Genomic DNA, 7,228 nt, shown 5'->3' on the forward strand with positions numbered 1-7,228 from the left:
AAAAAGATTTTCTTTGGTAATCATAGGTTTCATTTTGTATAGGATTTTAAAGCTGAAAATTCAAATAGATTTTCGTTCATTCTTTAGAAAATTAGTTATTTTCTTTTCTTCTATAGTTTCAAGAAAAAGAAAAAGAAGTTTGACTGACCATTTTATGGTCAAACTTCACGAACAACGCACACCTGATTCTCCTCTCTCGGGAGTGAGATACGTAGGCGCCCTTCTTGGGTTCGGTGATCTTTTCCAAAGAAAAGGAGAAAATAAAAAGATTTTGAGAAAGTGTTGATATCTAACACGTTTGTTATCTCTTGTTCAGTTAGTTTAAGGTGGTTAGTTTGTGGCATTGTGGAATTGTAGGTAGGTCTCTATATTACACCAAATCCAAGAAAGGGTTAGTTGTGTCCAATAAAGATATAGTGTAACTCCCCGGGACTACCCCCTAGTCGCTACACGGTGCTTACGACCCTAAAGGACCACAAGCTAACCCATGATTGATATCTGCTATGAGCACTGAATAAATATACTATAATAAATGAGAAAACATAGGCTGAAATGCCATAAGGTTCAAAACATCTGAAATACTGATAAAATATATTGTTTGTCATAATATCTGTAAAACTAAATACTGACTGAAAACTATTCTGAAAGCCTCTAATCTGAACTGTCTGAAAGTGGAGTTGAGGGGAAAATCCCCCAACTAACTCCATCTACTGAATTACTCAATCTACTAAAATAATGAGATAAAATAATATCCTCGAATGATGAGGACTCACTGCTAATCTACTGCTGCTGGCTGAATCTGAATCTGTCTATGCGCGGTCGAGAACCTGAGCATCTGATCCTATGATATGAAACATCATAGCGCAGAAAGTATACGTCAGTATGTGGGAATATACTGGTATGCTAGATGAGGTAAGGCTGAATGCCAGGGTTCATATGCATGAATAATAACTAACTGAATGATATAGAATAACTGAACATGAGAGTACATGGATAACTGATACTACTGTAAATACTGAGTATGCACTATTGTGCATATAAATAAGTATTGTGACTAAGCTTGTCTGAAGCTAAGTCCTGAATTTTGATACTGAGTAACTGATAGTAGAAGTTACTGATATTGGTTGACTGTATCTAACCGTACTGATTCTGTAGAATTGAACTGAGTTCTATTTTGAAGACTGAAACTGAGACTGTTTGAGGTAATCATCTAACCGACATGCACCAAATAAGTTAAGATAACTGAGTTGGGGTCCAACCTGTGACCCCAATTAGAAGGGTGTCAGTACCGTGCTATGGGTAAAGACACTGAAGAGTTACCCTCATCTGGCAGGTACTCTAATGAGAATGGTGGAACCCTCATCTGTCAGATTAAAACACATCATCAACCCCTAACTGGCAGGTTTGATGTCACAACCTACGCTGGCTACGTAGTTATGGAATGCAAGGATTGCTTCTAAAGATCACACCCTCTACTGACAGGTGGGCTCTCATCCTTAGGTTCACTCGTTGCTGAATCCTACTCCCAATTAAAAAAAACTAAACTGATTATACTGAACTGACTGGACTGATACAAAGTTTTTCTGAGTTCTGTAACTGACTGAGTTCTACTGAGTTCTGTAACTGACTGAGAGTACTACTGATCGTGACATAAGTGAGATTCTGTAACTAACACTGGCTTTAGGAACACAGCTAAATTGTCGGGTATAAGATACCCCAAGGACTCGATAGCATAAAAAAATAAAGCATAATATACTCTTGAAAATCATAACAATGTATACTTGTCCATAGTTCACTCATAGAGGCATTTAATCAAACACTTGTAATGCATCTACTTATACTTTAATAGGGAATACATGCTATCATGTTACAAGGGCACTATTTCATTCACATAGGCATTTTATCAAACACATGGGGAGCATTCTTAGGTTATACAATAATCAAACATATAGTTATCATGGCTACATCAATCAACTTGTAAAGTGAAGGGTTTATCATAAAGATAATGTAATTCAACACATACAGTGATTAATTTCATAAGAGCATGTAATTTAATCATGGAATAAAACCCAACAATAACATGAATATGGATTCAATTCAATTCACGCATGGAAGTTCATGATTCAACAAATCTTATATTTTCAAAATGGATTCGTGGCTCTATGGGTGAAAGTAACCCATATATGAACACCTAACATACCTTAATTTATTAATCCATGAAGGTTCGTTCTAGGAGAGACTCTTGATTTTTGCTCTTGTTTCTTGAAGCTAGGGTTTAGCCCCCTTTTGAGAGAGAATGACTTAATCTTTGAATAAAGTGAATAAATGATGAGATAAAGGGTTATTTAGGGGTTAATTTAGTGTTTAGACTGATTAGGGCTGGGGGAAAATACCATTTACCCCTGGGAACGACTTAAAAATTTGTACTAAAAAAACTATTTTGGGCCCTAGCGCGATGCACCGCTATCGCGCCAAGCCACTGGAAAATGATAGCTGTAAATATGGCTGATGGCGCAATGCGGTGGAATCGAGATGCAATATTGGATGGGACCTGGAAACTTGGCACGACGTGGCACAATCGTGTTGACTCTCTGGAAATTGACAAATATGAAAATGAACCTTGGAGCTACGCGCCAATATCACGGAGCAATACTAGAAATTGACATTTGTCATTTTGACAAACTCCGCGATGTGCTACTGTCCTGAATGACGGTGTTTAACGACTAAAACTTAAAATAACCATAACTTCTTATTCGGTTATCGGATTTAGCCAAATTTTTTATTGTTGGAAAGTTAATTCAATTTTCTACACAGTGAAAGGCTCTAAACTGAAAAAATACTGAGCTTTCCAAAAATTTTATATTGGATAACTTATGAACTGAGAGTTAAGTTAAGCTTAAGAAATATGGGGTATTACAATATCCCCCCTTTTGGAAAAATTCGTCCTCGAATGAGACTGATTAAGTTGAGACACTGATCGAATGAGTTTATACACTGAACATGCATATCTGATTCATGACTACATGACTGAACTACTTATAAACTGAGCTTTTACATTGAACATGCATATCTGATGCGTGGAATATATGACTAAAGCTACTGATAAACTGGGTTTTCATACTGAACATGCATATCTAATGTATGAGTACATGATTGAACTGATTCATGAATGCATGACTGAATATGAAATGGTAATGGATACCAGATTATAATTATAGCTGAACATAGAGCTGAGTAAAGCTAAGGAAGATTGTTACCTTAAGTTGGATCTGAGGTTGCAAAGAAGAAGTGAGGATACTTGTTTCGCATATCTGATTTTGCTTCCCAAGTAGCTCCCTCTACGGATTGATTCCGCCAAAGGACTTTGACTAAGGGAACTTCTTTGTTCCTTAGTCTGTGAATCTGACAATTGAGGATCTGTACTGGAACCTCTTTGAAAGAGAGATCATTATGAATATCTAGGCCCTCTAAGGGAACTATGACTACTGGGTTACCAATGCATTTCTTTAGTAAAGAGATGTGGAATACTGGGTGTACTGAAGCTAGGTCTGAAGGTAACTCAAACTCATAAGCTACCTTTCCAAAATGATTGAGAATTCTATAAGGATCGACATATCAGGGACTGAGCTTTCCCTTATTGTCGAACCTCTTTACTCCCTTCATGGAAGAGACAAGAATACAGAATCACCGATCTCAACTCAAGATCATTTATTGAACACGCATGAACGAGAATATGAGAACAGAACTGATCCTGAAATGTGATACATGAACAGGATATCATGAACTGAACTGACCCCTGAATACATGGTTTACGATTGAGATTGGGGCTTAAGGGCCAACTTAGGAGTACCCACTACTCCAAACTAGATTCGTTATGTGAAAAACACATGGAAGGTTTAGGTCATGAAAACTTGGGGGTTTATAGTGCATCTCCTCCTTAGGACTTTATGTCTCTCGAAGAATGCTGACTTGACTGGGATTCTGAATAAAAATTGAGACGATGCACGGGACACCTATGAACTGATTCGTGACTGAATATCTGGGATATGAAACTAAGGCATGGCACATGAACTGGGATGAATACACAAGTACCTGGTTGCTCTATCTTGGAATGGTTACATTCATGAAACTTCGGATAGTATGACTAGATGGATAGACGGGAAAAATGTATGAACTTGTCTGCCTGACTACTAAACTGAATTGTTGGTTGTACGGACAATCTCATGCTGAAAATTTATACTCAACTGGAGCGTTTCTTGACACTCTTTCTATAAAATTCTACTAACTTTAGGGAGCAAGAAAATTTTGATATGGTCTGACTATGACATCTAGATAACAAATCACATCATGGCTATAATTCTATAATATGGGGCGAGACCAAAAAAATGTCATTAAAAAATTAAACAAAAAATTAAAAAAAATAATTAATACCAATTTTATTTTTTGTAGAGTCTTTTAATGATTCATAAAAGTTCTTTCTAAAGACCTTCACACTCTATTTATTTATGTTTAATATTAATAATTTATCATTATAATACCAAAAAGTAAAACACTTTTATCACGACTCCTAACCAATTATAATAATAAAAATTAAAAATTTAAATTTTATTATATTTTCTGAACACAACAAAGTTTTGAATCTTGAAAATTTTGGTCTTGCTGCATTCTTCTAGATTAGGTCACCATCTAATGAACATAAATTATGACAATTAAACAATATAAATTAATTTAAAAAATATTAAGTATAAAATCTCAAAATACCACAAAAAATGCACAAAAAGTCACACAATTAGGTTTAAAAAAAAAATCAAAGCAATACTTAAAAACAATGAATTTAAACTGAAGGTAAACGTGTGCATTTTATGAATTAAAATATTAAAATATTTTATTTTATTTTCTAAATACAATAAAACTTCGAAGCTTACTTGAAAATTTTCAGTCTTGTAGCATTATTTTGAATCAGGTCACAACCTAGCAAACATAAATTATGACAATAATAATATATGAACCAATTTAAACAAAAGCGAAGGATAAAATCTCAAAATAACATAAAACACATATAAAAATCACACAATTAGGTTAAAAGGGAAAATCAAAACAACTTCAAAGTATCAAGAACGTAACTGTTAAATTATATAGAAAAAAATAATGAAGATTTCTTCAACTATCTTGATACTTGTTTGAATAATTAAATCACCTTAAATAGAATTTTTAATTTATTTTGTCTTTAGGATGAAGATTTCTACAATTATTCAAATAATTGTTTGAATAGTCAAATTTCACCTTAAATAGGACTTCTAATTTATTTTGTCTTTAATTTGATTTGTCCAGTTCGTACATATTTAATTTATTTGCTTAGTCCATTTATATTTTTTACTATAACCAAAATTAAAAGGATACCAAAATATTAGGTTTTCTTATCTAGTTTTAATAAAGAACTACTAATTTATTACATTTAATTTTAAGTGATTTTAAATTATTAAATATAAAAATTAGTAAATGATAGTTTTGTCTATTGTGATGATTTTTATTGAAGGACCAAAAGTTCAAATCACTTTTATAAGGGGGTCCCACTTTAGTATATTATTATTATTATTATTATTATTATTATTATTATTATTATTATTATATATAGATTATAGGTATAAATATATTGTTTAAATTGACCTAAAAAATTAAATAATATATTTGCAATTTGTTATTTAAAATAAAACTTAATATTTATGAGATTATAAATTATTTCATTAAAAATAAAGAAATAACTAAAGTCAATCTATTTTTAGTTATAAAAAATTACAAGATTTTAATTTTTTTTTTTTTTTTTTGAAAAAGTAAAGAGAATGGTTAGGTTTAAAATTGTTTTGGTACCATAAATATATGAGACCCGCAGTAAGGCTTTAAATTTATTTTTCCTTTGATGAAGATTTCTACGATTTATTCAAATAATTGTTTGAATAATCAAATTTTACCTTAAATAGGATTTCTAATTTATTTTGTCTTTAATTTGGTTTGTCCACTTCGTACATATTTATTTGTTTAATCCATTTATGTTTTTGCTTGTGACCAAAATTAAAAAGATATCAAATATTAGGTTTTCTTACCTAGTTTAAATAAAGAACTACTAATTTATTATATTTAAATGTTAAGTGATTTTAAATTATTAAATATAAAAATTAGTAAATGACAGTTTTGTCTATATGTATATATATATTTATATGTATATATATGTATATATATAAGTATTGCTCTTTTAAGCCGTATAAGCTGACGGAAAAACTTATCCATTTGATTTATTATTGCAATCCATTTAATTTATTCACAAGCTTGTGAAAACTTTTCGTACAATCATTACTTATTTACAAACTTATTGGATCATGTCACCAATTGATGAGGACTTTCATATGATATAATAATAATATTATTATTGTGTTCAAATGATTTTAACTCCTTTATTGTATTTTATTTTATTTTAATTAATTAATTTCTTTTTTAATCAAATAGTAGTTTATTTTGTAATATAGATCAAGTGACTGATCGATTATTGATAAATGATGATTTATACACTTCATGTAGTAGTCTAGTTTATATATATCATGTGGTCGGTTATTGATCAATGATTTATGACAGATCTTTCAACTTCAATTGAATTAAAAAAGAATGATGATATAATGATTTCAGAAATTGATATAAATTAAGGTTGAGAGATTATGCACGAAGTGTTGTGTGTATAGTAGAAATTGATTAAAAAAAAATATTTTTATTGTAATTTTCATATACTTATGTTTTCATATTCTTCCACTTTGAATATTATTATTATTATTATCTGCATTTCAAAGATTTCATGCTATTAAAAATGATGATACTACTTATGTTTAGATTGGATAAAACCTTTTATTTTTCTAAAAATAAAGAAGCTTTAAGCAAGTGTTTTTTTTTTATATATAATTTTTTATTTTACTAATATTTTTAATTTATAATTTTTTATGACGCGTGTCAAACGGAAATGTAACAACTTAATGTTGGAGGATGGGAGCAATATTTATACGGGCCATTTAATAACTGCAAATAAGTACAAGTATTAGTTGGTGAGATGATCAATTAATTAAATGATCGACTGATTTTAAGCCACATAAAAATGTATATTCCACAAGTATTAGTTGGTGGAAGACGTTAATATTTTATATATATATATATATATATATATATATATATATATATATATATATAT

The sequence above is a fragment of the Capsicum annuum genome, chromosome 1 (genome assembly GCF_002878395.1).
Source record: "Capsicum annuum cultivar UCD-10X-F1 chromosome 1, UCD10Xv1.1, whole genome shotgun sequence".
Classification (NCBI taxonomy): Eukaryota; Viridiplantae; Streptophyta; class Magnoliopsida; order Solanales; family Solanaceae; genus Capsicum; species Capsicum annuum.